Source organism: Geospiza fortis, unplaced genomic scaffold, assembly GCF_000277835.1.
Source record: "Geospiza fortis unplaced genomic scaffold, GeoFor_1.0 scaffold614, whole genome shotgun sequence".
Classification (NCBI taxonomy): Eukaryota; Metazoa; Chordata; class Aves; order Passeriformes; family Thraupidae; genus Geospiza; species Geospiza fortis.
The window spans coordinates 773,961-791,274 of record NW_005054488.1 but is presented as its reverse complement, the minus strand read 5'-3'; the positions used below and the strand labels follow the sequence as shown (position 1 = coordinate 791,274).

Genomic DNA, 17,314 nt, shown 5'->3' with positions numbered 1-17,314 from the left:
ATGGATGCTCTCTCTTTGCCAGTCTGTAGCAAATTCCTTATTCTTAAAATGCTGGCGAAGAAAGCAAAGTGATGTAAGCTTTGAACAGCACTGTAAGAGACAGGACTGCCTGCCAAAGGCTTATTCTAGCAAACAGCACCCATGTTAATTTTTCTGAAGTCTTTGCTCTGTTTTGGTTTTGTTTTTTTTTTTTGCTTTGGGGTGGTTTTTTTTGGCATCAGTGGTAGATTCTAGCCAGTGCCAATATTCTCCTGCCATATTGCCACTTACCTCTCACCACTGTGTGACTGCAAGAGAGCTTCCTCATTGCCATTTGATGAGCAGACAGAAATTAAGACCTTGCATGTTTTAACTGCTCTTTTTTTAGACTCATATAATACATCAGCGCTTCTAACTCAGAACATTGTTAAAAATCTTTGTATGTGTATTATTTCTTGTCTTGGAACTGGAGATATGCTATTGTAGGAGAAACTCACCTACCCCCAGCATTTTTTAATTAAGTTTCATGGTTGCTGAGCAAATCCTGAAAATGGGACCCCTGAAGGCTTGGAAAAGAAAAAGGAAATACAAAGAACTGCAGATGTATTATTTCAATTCTCCTGATGTTTATTCCAGTTCTGTGGTATTTTGGAGCCTGACTCATGATATTTGAGTGCTTGGGGCTGACAATACAAATTTCATTCACACAGTCTCTACATAACACTGTGTTCATGTAAGCAGAGCCCACCATGAAAAATGGGGGAGATGTGGGAGGATGGGAACATCATAACCCTTCTCCTTTGGTACTGCAGGGCTGTTGGTAACTCCGAGTCAACCATATCAATGAGAATTTGTTTGCCTGCTGTTTTTCCCAAAGTGCAAGCCAGGCACATATCAAATTGATGAAGTACAAAGAAAATGCATTTCAGTCTAAGACTGTTCTTTGTCATTATGCAAAGTAGATATTCTTATTCTGAAAGTAGTTTCCTCTTTGCATTTTACAGCCAGGTACTTTTTCCTCTTTAGTGAACTTGAGTTGAAGTAAACTCTGTACCTTTGAGAGGGCTTAGAAATGAGGCGAAGAGTTGGTGAGAGGATATGTCCACAGTAAGGGTGAGGCATCAGTAGTTAAGTGCTGGCATATTAGAAAAGGATATTAGGATCTTTAATTTAATAAACCATCATTGTTTGTCCAGTTAGAAAAATCTTAAAACAGTGATGCTCAGATAAAGCCAGACATTTCCATAATTAACTGAATTGTCTAATTGTCTAACTAAACTGTCTCACTGCAAGCCAGTAATTCAGGTAAGGGCATGGTCTGTAGTACTATGACAAGAAGAGGGGAGATGTTCTAATCCTGAGAGTTTGAAGTTTTGTTTAAGTTGCTGTATTAGAGGGTGTCTCTAAGTCTTTCATACAACATACTTGTTATAAACACAACATGTTGTAATTATTGTACCCCATTGTTGAAACCAAACTGCAAGTTAATGGTGCTTTTCACAGGCCATAGCAGTAAAGCAGGATTTTTTGGAAATATTTTGATAATTGGTTCTGCATATATTCAGAAACTTGTGTGATATTTAGAAGATAGATTACTGAGCCATTAGCAGTCTAGCAATATGATCAGATATCCATATTAATAAACATCTGTCCCAGTGGCATAGCAGATGTGCTAGGTGCATATATAACATAAAATGTACATTTTTTAGGAGTACTTTGTTCTTTTTTTACTACAAAATGTTTTAATTATATTATAGATCATGCCATTAGTTTCAGTTGGCAACACTGAAAGTGTGTTAAAAAAAAAAAAGAACAAATGGGATGAGGACAGTTTTCTGAGAAATTCTGAAATACTACTCTGCTAGTGGAATGAACTAATTTTGGAAGGTGAGTTTTACTGTCTTCCACTACCAACTTCGAGCCTATCATTACAGGCTTGGGGCAGCATTTTGGTTCTGGTGGTCCTGGTTTGGTTCTTCTCTAGGTTCAGTAGGCCTCTTAAATTCCAGTCGCTACTGAGTTTATAATGAATGGCATGCAGAGGCCTCAGCTTCATGACTCCCCCTGGGAAATGTCCCAGTCTGGCAAAAGTTGCCATTGTTTGCTGGAGATGAAACTTGAAAACTTGATAAATGCAGCTATCATAGTCGTATAAAATACAGTAGTTTAACGACCAGAAGCTTCCCTAACTCCAAAAAATTCTTCCATTCCCATGTTATACATCCTAAACTTCATCCGATTTAAAAAGCATTTATCATAGTTACAAAATCTTTTATAATTATGATTTTTTTCTTTGCAAAACACAAGATAGACACTCTGAAAGACAGTTTTGCCATAATGTAATATCCCTTTAGCCAAATACATATTTTTAAGCGAAAATGTTAATGGTTTACTGGTAGCCCAGGTGTGTTTTTTAATCAGACTTTAGTATTGTATTTTTCCGGGGGTTTTTGGAAGACTGATTCCTTTGTTGTGACATTCTGGGTAGTTAAATTGTAATTATACCACTGGGAGGTCTTGTTCTTCAAGTAGCATAGAGAAGCTGTTAGTGAGCAGCTTGTGGGCACCAGTGTTGGCAGATAGGGTTGTTAATAGCCTGTGTTCACAGGGAGCTGGCAATGGCAGCCAGGAGCATGTTCCAGGGCTTCCAGCCTTGGGGGAGAGTCCCTGGGATCGTTCCACAGCTGTGACCAGCCCTGCAGGGCAGGGTGCTGCAAACAGCAAGGGCTGCCCTGCACAGGGCAGGGTGCTGCAAACAGCAAGGGCTGCCCTGCACAGGGGAGGGCAGGGTTTGCAGAGGCTCCCTGGCACCACTTCAGGTGCCTGAGACAGATGTGGCCATAGCCTGGCCTCCATTCCAGCTTGTGACGCTGCTGCTATTCAGCACTTCCGCCAGTTCTTCTGCCATTTTCTGCCCCATCTAGGAATACAAGTTTCTTTTTTCCCTAAAATGACTGCTTCTGAGGACCTGTGGGTAAAGGAGCCTCTCAGACCTCTGCTGCACTTGGGAAGATACTTTTGTTGTCAGTTCTTGCAGAGGTGACCCCAGTGACTTCATTCTGGCAGTTCAATCACCTTGATTGGAAGGTAGAATGATCTGGGCTTTCATGATTAGATATTAAATGCCTGGAGACATGACCAGTGTGGAGTCGAGCCTCAAAAATACCTCCCTCCCCCCCAAGTAATCCAAACAGCACAACTTTTTGAGTAGTTTTGTGGTTTTTGAGATCTGGATGAGACTTTTTTTTAATAACTGGTTGAAGAGATAGCCAAGGGGAATGAAAAAATTTGAGATAAGAAGGGTTCAGAGTTAAAACTGTATTGTTGATCCAGCTCTTAGCTTAGTTGTGTTAAAAGCCGTCTCAGCAGCTGTGTTCACAGTACTGTGCCTGTGTCAGGTTTCCCAGAGTTTCCAGTTTGCTTGGCTGGTACTGAAATCTAGATACAGGGTCTGCTTGCAGGGTGGGCTCCATACAGAGAGTTGCTCCACAAGGTGTGCTATTCTCTTGCTGCAAAACACATGTGGTGGTTCATGATGTGGCATCTGAGAGCAAACTGAAAATAATTAATCTACTTTCATTTGCAGTTTCTCCTGTCAGATGATCAGTGGAATTGTGGTCAGTTGGATTAGAGGAAAAAACAGATCAAAAGTGTAAACTGTGAAAAGACAGCTTGGTCATAGAGCACATAAAAATGCACGGTTACAGCTTTTTGGGTGTGTCCAGCAGCTGACCCCGCATGACTGAACCAGAGCTCTCCGGCTGTGACTCTTGTTCATGGCAGTCTTTCTGTCTTGCTGGAGTTTATGAAAAAGAGCTCTCTGAATTCTGAGTTTGGGTTTTTCAATGTTTATTTTTGGATAATCAGTTTACTGTCTTCTTTGTTAGTTGTTGAAAAATCTAAAAATCCTTTAGAAGTCAGTTCTTCAATGTCTATGTTTTCTTTTGCTACCATCCATTTTTTTCCATGGGTAAGTAAAGTGCACCATTGTGTATTCATCTGGGTTTGTGATGATATAATTAGAATTCTTTACAACTCCTTGTCCAGAGGGTAGTTGGCACCTTAAACCTCTAGCCTGGACTTCCTGAATTCAGATGTTTATGCATCTGCCAGAGTACCTAATGGTCTTCAAGTAGCTTGTGTTTTTAAATTGTGTGGATATATTTTGTGTTAGCTCATTTTCTACATCCAGAGATGTTCTCACCTGCTTGAGGCTGGGGAAAGGTGCTCTCTGCTCATTCGTACGTGCCATTAAACAGGTGAGGTCAGGTCCTACCACGTGCTCCATCCCTGCTTTGTTCTCAGGGAGAATCTGATGTTTCAGAGAACGGGTTGCTCCATTCATTTGATTGCGTGTGTTGTCCCCTGTGGCCTTTGCATCCATGAGGCAAGGGATGGCCTTGGGACAGTGGCTGTAAGTGCAGGGACAGAGCTGCTGGCCGAGGACAGCCCCAGTGCCTCTCTGCAGCCCGACATCGTCACTTTGGTTCCTGAGCAGCAGTACAGGGGTTAGGCACAGGCTGTGGGGGCCCACGGGCCAGCTGAGGGACACAGGGATGTCCTGGGAGGTCTCACATCCACCTGAGGATGCTGCTGGCACTGGGGAGGCCTGAGACTGGTTTAGAGAGGTGATTTCCCTCAAGAGCATGGCCCCGGGCCAGGCTCCTGTAACACACTTTTGCTGCTCAGCTCATGAGTGTCTGTGCCCTGATGGGAAATTCCAAAAGGTAATTGTTGGGGAATATGAAACAGGAAAGCCTTATAAATATGATTGTCTGGCAAAAGATTTTGAGACTATAGAAACTATAAGCGAGATTGAAATGAAAGCAAGCTTTGAGATAGCTACTGAACAAGTGGAAAACAATGGCATGGCCAGCTGAAGGTAATCCCCTTTTGATGAAACAACACCCTCTGCCTGCAGACAGCTCCAAGGGTCAGAGCAGACCCTACAGCTTGGCAGAAAGGGGCCAAAGAGGAGTTTTTAGGGTTTAAAATGTAGCAGAGTATGGTAATGTAATGATTCTTATAGGCTGTATGTAAATGCTATAGGATTTGTATCTTGTGCTAGATTGGCTAGTGAGAATTAGAATATTCAGGACAGAAGATTTATTGTGTTGTAACGGGAACCTCGCTCTCTTACACCTTTTTTACTCCCTTACTCTCTTACCCTCTTACTCTCTTACTGTCTCATCCTCCCTCCCCCTCTCTTCTCTCAGGCTGCTCTGAGCTGTGGCTGGCAGCTCCCAGCAGGGCCCTGCCCCAGGCCCTTTGCAATGAACCACAAGTTCCACGACCTGGCTGCAGAGATCTCTCGTCTCTGTCCGTCCCGACCGTCCTACCCCCCAGCTCTCCTGCAGGAATGTCTTCTGTTAATGTAATTTTTTAAAATGACATAATTGAGGAATAAATACATTAAAAATGATAGTACAGCAGTCATAAAGCCATAAACTCTACCTTTTGGGATTCACTGAGTGCGCTGGCTAGCTATATACAGACACAATGGGACGGGACTGCTTTGGAATGCGTCTAGAGCTGTTTATTCTTCAACATCAGCCTCATACATGATTTTTTACATGCAGGATGTGAGCAGCTCACACTCTAGCCAGCAAGCCAAAGAAATTTGCTGTTACAATCTACCAAATACCTGTCTTAGCCAATTACACAGAGCAAAAGCATATTGACAGAGACTTTAACCAATCAACACAAACACATGTAGCTTGAGTTAAAACAATGCTTGCTTGTTCATTTATAAGACTACAATACATAAAACTCTATTCATAAAATCTAACCTTGCTATGGATACTTTCTGCAACTTGGAAAGCTATTCTGAAACGCTAGGCACAAGTCTATTGTTCTATTCCTCACGTCTTCCTGCAGCTAACAAGATGCATCGGCAATATTAATAATTCTGTCATAACTGAGGCCTGTCTGTTTTCCCACAAACCTGAAACCCTCTAACTTTATGGATTCCTACATTTCCCCCTCTCTCTTGACTTAAAAAGAAACTTTCAAAACTTTGTCGCTTACTACTTGCGTTTCATAGCTATACTATAATATTTTTGCTTACTATCTGCTTAAGGCTTGTTTTTGCTGCTTCTAAGTATTGCTCTATTACAACACAGCAAATTAATGCTGTCAAGGCTCAGTTAGTGTAAAAGATAGAAATCACGTCTGACAATAGTTATAAGTCATTGTTCAAAAAACTCTTGTCGATTCCAGGGTCTCAAATTGTTGAGCTTACTGCTGTAGTTCAAGCTTTTCAGCTCTTTCCACAACCTTTCAATTTAATCACTGATTCTGCTTATGTTGCTAATGTAGTTAAGAGAATAGAGAAGTCAATTTTGAAAGATGTTAGTAATGATACTTTATACCATTAGCTTTCATGTCTTTATACAACTTTGCAATATAGAACTAACCTATATTTTGTTTCTCACATCAAAGCTCATTCTTCGCTTCCTGGATTTTTAGTGGAAGGAAACGCGAGAGCGGACAAACTGGCAATGGTTATTTCAAACACTTTGCCAAACATTTTTAAACAAGCAAAATTGAGTCATACCTTTTTTCACCAAAACACACAAGCACTTGTGCGAATGTTTCAAATTTCCAAAAATCAAGCTAAAGCAATCATCAGTGCTTGCCCTGACTGTCAGCTTGTGCAGCCTCCTGTTTCTACAACTGAGTTTAAGTTGCTGAGCAGGCCTTGCTGCAGGGCCTGCTCTGAAAGGATAAGGAAGTAGTCTGAGTGTAGATGTGGCTGGATTTTTTAAAGAAAATACATTAATAGTGATATTCAGGACAATCTATTTGCTTCTTGTTATTGGAGAACTGAAAAGATACACTGTTAAAAGCAAGGAGAATGTTTCATTTTGTAAAGGTTACAGCATAGCCACAGGATTTTAGAAGGCAGTATTGATCTCTTTTAGAGGCATTGCTCTGTTTTTGCCCTGTACCACTCACACCCCTACTTCGTCTCACTAATACCCCTCCCGTGGCATTTTTTCTCCTTCCAGGCCCTTAAGACTTGCTTTTTCTAGGGCAGGTTATAACTCCTGTTGAAAATTCAGCACGTGGCCCACAGGAGTGAGAAGCAGGTGGGGCTCTCTGCAGATTCCTTACAGCTGGCTGGGCTGTAGTTTGCTTGTGTGCTTTGGGAGGATGCAGATGTGTGCAGCTGCAGTTGGTCTACTGGAGACATCGTGCACACAGCCCAACACCTCTGTGCCTGCTGTGCCAGCCTTGCAGGAGACAGCTGGGAGTGCCCCTGCAGCCAGGCTGGCAGTGCCCGGGGTACCGTGGGCAGTCCTGGCCTGCTGGACAAGGACGAGCCTTGACGTGTCCTTTGCACTGTCCCCTCCCGGCCCAGCTCAGAGTGCAGGGGGCCCTGCACTCAAAGCCTAATGTGTGCTCACAAGTTTAATGTTACTTGTTTAGAACCCAGTTGCTGCTGCTGAGAGTGCAGAAATCCCGGAAACACAAGTCTGCGAGGCCCTTGGGTGGTTTCCTGTATTAGAGAGGTCAAAATCTCCAGGTAATTTATGTTCATGACAGAAAAAAAAATGGGCGAATGCAGATTGATGAGGCAAATAGCGGAGTTCTCCTGCAGTCACTGAAACAGTAACTGTGGGTATGTAACATAGTGATTACAATGACAGGCATCCAAACGAAAGTGCGTGACTGGTAAGGTCTGCCCTTAGTGACTGGAAATAAAAGTGTGCTTTGAAAAGCTGGATCGGGAAGCAGAAAGAGATGGAGAAGCATCTGAGGGATAATGAGAATAAAAGGAGGTGAGAGGCATACACAGTTAATGCCTGGTTGAGGTGGCAGAACACTTGAGATCTTGTGGTGTTCCCTCTCTTTGCACTAATGGTGTTTGTGTATGGCTGTGAGAAGCAGATCATAGGAAATCTGGTGATACATTTCTGGTGGCACAGGAAATAGTGGCTGGGAAATTGCAAACTGGGGAAAGCAGTTTACAGTTTCTACAGCTGTAAATAATGTTCTCTGGAACTAAACTTGAGCTTCATGGGTGCCATCTACTTACAGAAGGCATAATCAGATGTATCCAGGTGCATTATCTTGTATAAACCACTGCTTTTATTATAATTTAATCTCTTTTTAACAAACTAGTGTCAAATGTAGAAGTATTTCTATGTTTATATGTGCTTACAGAGCTGAAAATCCAAGACATGCCATACTTTGACTTGTGCACACAGATGGACACCCTTGGATGTTTGGAATTCTCTTGCAGTCTTTGGTAAGATGCATCATCAAAGTCCAGCTTACACCCAGCTGAGACCAGCTGTGGAACAGCAGCATCCTCTCTTTCCACTTTTTTCATCACTACAGGCTTTTGACATTCTTTTTTTTTTTTTTTTGGGTTCAGTGTAAAATCCACTGATTAAATAGTTTAGCAACAACAGTGAGCTTTGTGAAGTGCTTTTTATCTTTAGACCACAATGACAATTTGATAATGTTCTTTTTTATATATAGATTAAAGTATTTCATTATATGGTGTTCTGTTCTTTAATATATGTGCCTCCTGTGGCTGGTCTCAACTGGACAGAAATGACACACTTTCATTAACACATTTCATCATGGTTGCAAGAGAGCTGAAAATGTCTTAGAGAAGACATGGACTTTGGATCTAGAAGTGAAGGGAAAGGTCTGTGTGTGTGCACAAGTGTAAGTGTGGGAAGATGTCACAATTCTTTGATTTTCATCTCTATAACTAGTATATGTAAACATCCAGACACCGCTGTGTGTGGTTGCTGCACACATGAATATTCAGTGCATCAGTCAGACCTGTACCAACATACCCCTTTGATGCTTTGCTTCCCACGTTCTGTTGTTGCTGTGATGAGTTTTGTCAGAATTGTGATTTAACAACTTGCAGTCAAAATTTCAGCTGCTTTTCTGCCTCCCAGGCTGTAGTTACAGCTTCTCTCCTGGCATACCTTCCTCTGTCCCGCCTGACTGCTGCTTTGTGTTCTCTTCCATATTATTTTAAGAGGCAGTTCCAAATTGTGAAGCATCCCTGATAGGTAACATTACTATCAGCAACTACTCAGGTAGTATCAGCATTTTTCCCTCTGAATTATATCAGGGTTTCTCAGTTCCACAAGTGATATGATCAGGATGGTACAGCAATGCTCTGCTATATGGGACTACATTCTGAAGCAGGAATTCCTTTCTGGTTTTAGCTTTTTAAAACTGTGGACCAGAAATAATTCTAGTGACAGTTGTTTTGCAGTGCTCACCTTTGACCGTGCAGCCAAGTTTGCAGTGCCTGGATTGCTCTAACAAACTTTATTCAGCTGACAAAATATGGGAGTGTAGAAATACTCCTGTTTGTCCTTGTCATGTTTAAATAACTGGATTGTGACTTCGTTTATCCAAGCAGAGAGGAAAAAACTCAGGCATCGTTAGGAAAAGGTTCCTTCTGTGTTTATGTATCCTCAAATCCATTGTCCAAGCAGTGCTACAGACAAAGGCATTGTGTTTGTCATGGTGCAGTCCTGCTGCCTGTTACAGGTGAGAGATGGCCAGCTCTGGGAAAAGCATGGGGAGGTCAGGAGCAGAACTAGTGAGGATGGACCTGAGGGCTGTACAGACGGACAGCCAGGGACCATGTCCTTGGAAGCAGCTGGGGGGGATGGGGAGGCTGGGCTCTGCTGCTCGGTGGCTCACAAATCCCTGCCACATGGGTGTGGCACTGGAGATGAGCTACACATGTACCACAGGGTCTTCCAGGTGCTTTGTGAAATCACAACAGCACTCAGGCTTTCCTCAGAGACCACAAGTGGTCTTGGTTTTAGTGAGATTCAGGGAATTTTGGACATGGCCATCAGAACTGAAATTGATAATCACTGATGGTCTTTGAAAATTCTGCTTCTGTATTGTACGAAGCGCTGAGAAAATTTTTGTAGCTGTATTTTGGTCTTGGATTGCACAATACAGCAAGTAAGAGAAACAAAAACAAATGACTGGGTCCCTCGTAGAGCAAAGCCTTCTAAATAATAGCTTGGCTTTATTTTGTAGAGCTGGGGAGAGAAGGATGACCCAGATAAAAAAACTACCAATGTGAGATCAACAATGAGTATCTAGATAGGAGAGCAGAAAAAGAAAGAATCATAGGACTGATAGAAAGTTGTATTGATTAAAAAAATTGCTGTAAATAACAGTAATTTTCAATTCCCATTTCACTGCCACACAGGTATAAAGCCTTTAACTAATCCCATGGATTTTTGCACTGGTCTTCATTTTCACTATTTCTTTAGCCAGAGTTGTATTATCATTCTGCCTTGGACAAGGGGAGAGTCTGGATGTACAGCTCCCAGAACAGGGTGGCTCATTGGACAGGACAGGTGCCTGTAGGCCAGGACCTGGAGGTGGGCAGGGTGTCACTGCTGCCAGACCTTGTTCTGTGTCAGTGCCACAAGAACAGCACAGCACCGCTCCCAGTGCACAGCACCAGCGACTGCCGCTGGCCAGGAGGAGCCTTAGTGCCTGCTCCTGGGATAAGCTGAAGCGTAGAAGCAAACCCAAACCTCATCCATTCTGTTGGCACTCAGTCTTCTCTTTCCTAAACAAAGTTTACATCTTTGCAGGAATTCTCCTAGAGACCTCGTTACAGTAAAAAAGATGAGAAGTGTTTATTTCTCCTCTGTATTGTCATTTGTCTGTATTTCCCATTACCTCTTCTTCTGCAGCATGCTCGTGCTGATTCCTGATGGATTTGTGATCTACTGAAACTCAGTGCTTCTTACTGTCCTGTTGTGTAGGGACTGACTCTCCATGTGTATCTCTGTGTTTGATTTTCCTACCTGAGGGTATCTTTTTTTTTTTTTTGGATCTACCTTTTCTTCCAGCTCTCCTCAGGTAATTAGTAATTCCAAATCTGGCCTCCTAGCCTATTTCCTTCTTCTTTGGCATCAGTATCAAATGTAAGTTCATTAAGCATTCTCTTTATTCCCTTCACTCAAGCCATGAATAAAGAACTGAGCAGCTCGAACACCAAGGCAGATTCCAGAGAAACCAGGTTGCTTCTCTTCTGCCTCCACTGTGGCAGTGGCCCTTTGATAACCAGTCCTTCTTGCAGTGTGCTCTTCCAAGTTTGGCATCTCCTTAGCAATGAATTCATCTATTTTCCATGTATTGTTTAGGCAGATCATAAAAATGCAACAGGAGAAGGTTTCAGACCCTGCCTGAAGATACACAGTATTTACAGCTTCTAATCTTTCCAGAAGCCATAAATGTTTGTTTTCCATTAGTCGGACAATATTTATGCTTGAAAAATCATCTGGGCTGTTTCTCATATCTGTTACATTCTGCCTGCTTTTTTTTTTTTTTGTTTTATTTCAAATTGGTAGGATTTATTTGCCCTCAGCAGACCCCATTTGGAACTGACAGACAACTGGGGCAGCTGCTCTGCTGCCCTTGCTGCCAAGAAGTTTGGAAGGGCACCAGGTCAGGGGCTGGCTTCTGCACAGTCAAAAAGGCACCAACCCAGAAGAGCCTTTACAAACTATTTTACTTTACAAAATACTCAGGTTGGGTTTGTGTGTATCACCCTGCTCTTGCTGTACAAAGGCAGTTCTTTCAGACCCCCTGTCCCTTACTCCTCTTGGAGGGAGATGCAGACCCCATGTATTACCAGTGCAGGAAGGCAGCAAGGAAGAGGAACTCCTGTATTAAACCCATTTTCACTTCCAGAATAGACAGACAAATATATATGCTGTGTTCACATTGCCCGGAACTCCACTGTCCCATCCTTGGGTCCGTAGAAACCAGATATTTTTGTAAGTATTTAATTCCTTTACTCACAAAACATATTTCTATCAAAAAAATGCTATTTATTACAATGAGTTTATGTTTGTTTACTTCATGCCTTTGAATGTTTTTTTCACTGTGCCCTTTTCTCATCTGACCACACTTTCATTTTTATTACAATAATTTTGTTAAGGAATAGACCTGCTTCAGCCGTTGCACCCGTAAATGCCGAGTGGGGGTTTGGCCTGCATTCAGTTGCTTAGTTTTACCAGCATTAAGAGTTCTTACCTTGTAATTTCCAAATCTGTACAACCAGACAGCAACAAAAAATGCATTATATGAAAAGCTTTTTTGCTCTTGTGTCTACAGCTGTAACAAACTGGCAGAGGCCAGCTCTGGGATCCACCTGTACAATCTTCAATTACCTTTTACCCATGTGGATTTCCTGAGGAGCTCTGCTGCCTCCTGTTTGATAGAGATGTGCAACCACGTGTAATAAAAGGGATTTTTGATTATAGCCGCAATTCTAAAAAGTGTAATTTTTCTTCCTTGAACACCAAGCCCTTCACAGATTTCATCTAAAACTCTGCACATTCAGCTAGGAGGGGCAGGCAAAGTGATCTGCAGGAGAAAATGATTGACTCAGTAAGTTTAGAGCATTTGTAATGAGTGAGGTGTGAATCCTGCTTCCTTGTCCCTGCTCTCAGGACTGCACACAATCACTGGGTTAATAAAACAAAAAACAAACTTCAGAACAGCTCACAGAATAGAGATCAGAATGTGAGACTGGAATCCAGATTTCCTACCATGCCAGTACTAAAGCGCTTTGCAGAGCAGCAGTGGGAGGCAGAAGAAAGAAGAAACACAGAGTGTGTTTGGGGAGGAACTGCAGGAGGTACAAATGGTACTTTGGAATGTGGGGACAACTGAATTAACTAACCACAATAGTGTCTATAAAAGGTAATTATTATTTGTAGGAGTATCTTTCTGTGAGTAAATAAATGGCTGTACCTTATACAATTGCACAGCAGTGTAAGTAATGCACTTTCCTCAGGACAAACATGTACCTGAAGTAACGCTTCCATCACCTGGATAGGAGCTCTGACCTTCCTCACCTCGGGAAATGTCCCAGTCCACTCTCCCCTCCAAGGAGCCCTTGCCAGCACTTGGCCTCCTTCAGCCCTAACAGATGGACCAGACTGGGGCTGCTCAGGTGGACGCTGGCCTGGCTTTGGCCAGGATTGCCAGACCTGATCCTGCTTTGAGCAAGTTTGCTCAGGTTTGAACAGCAAGAGAGAGGCGATGCTGGGTGAGGACTGGTTTGCAGTTGCCTCCTGTGCAGTGCCCTGGCAGACTCGCAGTTAGGGTGCAGCTGTCAGGACCTGCTGAGCTCCAAGCTGGGCCTGATGGCACAATGGCCACATCCTGGAGCTCAGGGCCAGAGAGTGGCCGTGAGCACAGGGGCTGTGGCTGGAGCTGAAGCTTTCAGCTCACACCCTGGAGTGCTGTGAAATGTGTCCTTGTGTTGGGGTGTGAGCTGGGAGTTCCTCAGCCACTGCTCAGTGCAGCTCCCTCCGCCTGCTTCTGCTGCAGGGCAAGTGTGGAGCATTTGCTGAGGGGGGCACAGCATGGAGGGGGAAGCCACCAGCTTTGCTTGCAGACAGAAGAATTTCTCTTCCTGGAGAAGGAGATGGCAAAAATGTTTTGGAGTTGAAGTAGAAGTTTTCCTTACTGTAAGAATTAAGAGTATCATTGCTTTTCAGAGTGAAATACCTGTGTGAAGGAAAACAGAAAATAATGCCCCATAGTGATGTCTGCTGATTGCTGTGGTTAAGTTTAGGCAGACAGGGATGGAGTTGCTCTCGGTTCATCCTGGCTTGGAGCAAGAACAATGAGATTTGAGAGGCTTCATGCTTTCTTTCACAATTACCCAAAACCCTGGGTGTTGTACTAATTAATACAGTCCAACTTCTTTCCTCCTGTGATTGTACCTTTCAAGAAACATTGAGGTGAAGTGTTGGGTTTTTTCCTCCTATGCCTTTGTGGAGGTACTCCAAATGGCTTTCTTTGTATGAAAGAAATAAGGAAATTATTTCCTTCTTTGTATGAAGGAAATAATCCATTTTCTTTCGTGTCAGACTTAGCTGGATGTCTCTCTATATATTATTTATGGTGTACTCCTGGTTTTGTTGTTGGATAGAGAAGCTGATTTGAGCTCTAGTAACAATCCATCACTACCTTGGGGAGGTATAATTGCTTGTAAGTATAGTACTTCGTGTCTTGTCTTTGCTTTTCATTGCCTTGAATGTGTTATCAGCTTGCTCAACCTGTAAGGCTTTATGCTTGGAAATAGTGAGGTGTGAGGAAAATCGATGCATTAGATCCTCCATGCAATGAATCCAGGGTCTGCTGTTGCAGGTTTTGAACTCAGTGAATTCACTGGGGACAAACATCAATGTGTGTGAGGTGAAGTCTGGCCTTAAACATTAGAGACTGGAAGCAGGGAAGAAACAGTAAGATTAAAGCTGACTTGAAAAAAAAATTAAATATTCCACAGTTTCCATAGCCGAGAAATTAGAATTTCTTTTGGGGAAGAGGTGGAAGACTCCACAGTGGAGAAATTTTGTGATGTTGTTGACCAGCAGATGGTAGTTGCTGGAAAGGTTTTTTATATTTGTTTCTTGAACAGCTGTAGGTGCATGAGCTATTGCACGTAGGTGTGCACTATCCACCGTGATTTGGGATGCTTCAGCATGTAGTGGAGGAGGATGAGGGAGTAGATCTGTAGGAGGAAAGGGATGCAGAGTTACAATGATACAGAGAAAGACCTAAATATCTGTAAAAGCATTCCAGAGAGTGAGATGGATAGCTCAGGGAAACATTGCCTTTCAAGCAAAGTGTTTTTTCATACTTCAGACTTACCAGAAAAAAAATCCAAGTGCATATAAAACTGGTAGGAAGCTGTGCAGTGGCTGGGGAAAACAACCTAGATGATTTAATAGACTTTATGTGTCTCTAACATCTGGATTCAGGGAGTTAATCTGAGTTAGTGGCATTCTGAATCTATTGAGTTTGTGCTAAATCAGGAGAAGTGGGAATTCACAAAGTGCACAGCTGCACTGGTGTCATTTGAAGGCAACATGCGTTGAACCTGGTAGTTATTCACCAAAACCCCTGCAACGCCTTGTTGAATTTCAAACAATAAAATCCCAGGACTGCAGAGCCCACAGCAGAGCATGGAGCAATCCCACCCTCAGAACAGGCACGGCTGCTCTGGCCCCTTGGCAGGGGTGCCACAGCCCGAGGCTGCCCCTCCGGAAGGGCAGCTCTGAAGCTCAGCCCTGCAGCCCCTCAAGGGCTCTCCGTGTGTCCCACAGCCTCTCTCGCTCAGCATTCCTCCTTTGCCCCACTCCAACGTTCCAGGTTGTTGTGGATGTAAACCCTTCTGTCTCTCCTTATGTTTATGACATGTAATCATCCTTTTTGCACAGCTTCCCCGTGTGTCCAAGCTTCCTTCATGGAAACCCTCACAGAGCTGCAGCCCTACCAAAACAGGGAAAGCTGCAGGAAGGCTTTGTGTAGGCTTTTACTGGAGTGTGTACCTCGGTGTGCTGTCTGCTCTTCTCCCAGCAGCTCTGCCTCAGGGACTCCTGTTCAGACTGATGGCTGAAACAGCCCCTCTGGCTTTGTACAGGAATGCTATAGGGACTCTCTTTCTAATCAGAAGATTACTTAGGTCAAAATTTAGTGTTTGCACTTGAACTAGCATCCTCTTTTGTTTTGTTTTTTTTTTTCTTCTCTGTTTCTTCCATTTGGCCAGTGATTCAGCAGATCTGGTGTACTTTCCCAAATAATCTTTTCAGAATACTCAGAATTTCCCAGCATCATAAACTGGGACTAATGGCTTATTATGCTATACTGTAAGGCAGCTAAGCCTGTGCTTTATATCAAAGGCTCTGGATTTTTCATGAAGGTTAAAAAAGGAGCACAGACAGTCCTTGGTGGTGTAGCAAAGGAGCTTTCTTTTTGTCTTCTTAATGTGCTGGGGATTCAGCACATTTTGACACAAGGCTGAGGAATTCCTGGGTATTTAACATTTATATCAAGACTGAGCCGTGGCTGAAAGCTCAGAGGGATCACACCCCACATTTCTTAGGGGCTGTAGAGGAGAACTTGAATAATGTGGGGCAGAAATCTCCAGAACTGTCATTGCTGAGTGCTCCTCTAGTGGCTCTGAAGGTGGCCATGTCTGTGGTGAAAAGTAACACTTCATTTTCATTTCTCTGAAGTAATTTTTTGGGGTGGAATTATTTCATTCTCATTAGATGTCTGAGGGTACAAGGAAATTCCTGGTTTAATTGGAGAACTTTACCCTCAAAGCTAGCTTCAAATGTCAGCAAAGCTGCTGCAGGTTCAAGAACTACCTAAGCAGCAATGGCTTGAACTGTTCATGCCATCTCTTCTTTGCTAGCTGTTTTAATCCAAGATTGTGTTCACCTTTGGTATTGTTGGGCTGGTCCTGGGTTGGACCTTGCCAGGAGGGTGCTGGGCTGCTGGTAGTTTGTGGAGCAGCTAAAGGATGTGCTGTGGATGCCTGACACACCTCTGGCCTTTGTTGCAGTGCAAATAACAATGAACCAGTGGCCTGGAATGGAGGGAAGGGTCAGTAGGCACACAAAAGAATTGGGCCTAAGGATTCAACAACAAAGGATTCAAAGGGAAAAGACCAGGAAAGGCAAATGGAAGATATGGGTGAGGGCTCAAGTTCTCAATCCTAGATTCAGGGGATTGCATTTGCAAATTCATTCCCCACATATTTTGCCATAACAAGAAGGTGCCTTTCTGTGGAACAGTGATGTGTAAAATACTGGATTCTAGGTTGTTCCAATTGTGGGGTTCCAAAGTTGAGAATAAGGAACTGTAAAGTATGCTTTCCCCCAAGAACTTACAGTTCTTTGCTGAGCAATATGATTAATCAAGAAGAGATTAAACATTATCTGTCATCTTGTGTTGTCCCCACTGTCATTTCCTGACTGCAGTGTTGGTACAGGTCCATACTATAATATTTTTAGGTTAAATGAGTTTTTTTAGTGGAATGCTCTTTACACATAAATTCATACTGACTTGGAGGAGAAAGGTCTTCTCATTTGAACAAAGAGTTACATCAATTTTTTTCATGTTGTCTACTTCCTTTGTCCAGTGCAGAACTTGTAAATTGATTTAGGGTGTTTGGAAATTAAATACATAGTGAAACTAGAAGTATTCCTGGCAAAGATGTTGGAAGGCAAAGCTGAGTTCAGCAGAATTGCTCCCTTTATACATGCATGAAGTACAATTAGGTGTTGATTTTAGTTCAGGTGAAGTGTTTCAGCATTAAAGAGGCTGAGGCTCAAGCAAATGTGAAGAGAAGGGTGGTCATACTTCCTGCCTCAAGTAGCCACATTTTACTTTTTAGCTCTTAGAAACATTCTCCTGTCATTAAAGCAGCTTGGGAGGGGCCATACAGAAAGTGTCTGACTTTCTGGCAGACTGTTCACAAGAATTTGGCTGTTTTCCTAGACTGAAA

The 17,314-nt window shown here is 42.8% G+C and overlaps 1 protein-coding gene across 1 annotated transcript in view; it reads left to right on the top strand.

The window, feature by feature from the left end:
• The window catches only part of CTNNA3 (catenin alpha 3), a 417,013-nt gene that overhangs the window by 377,403 nt on the left and 22,296 nt on the right, over nt 1-17,314 (top strand). The window lies entirely within an intron of this gene.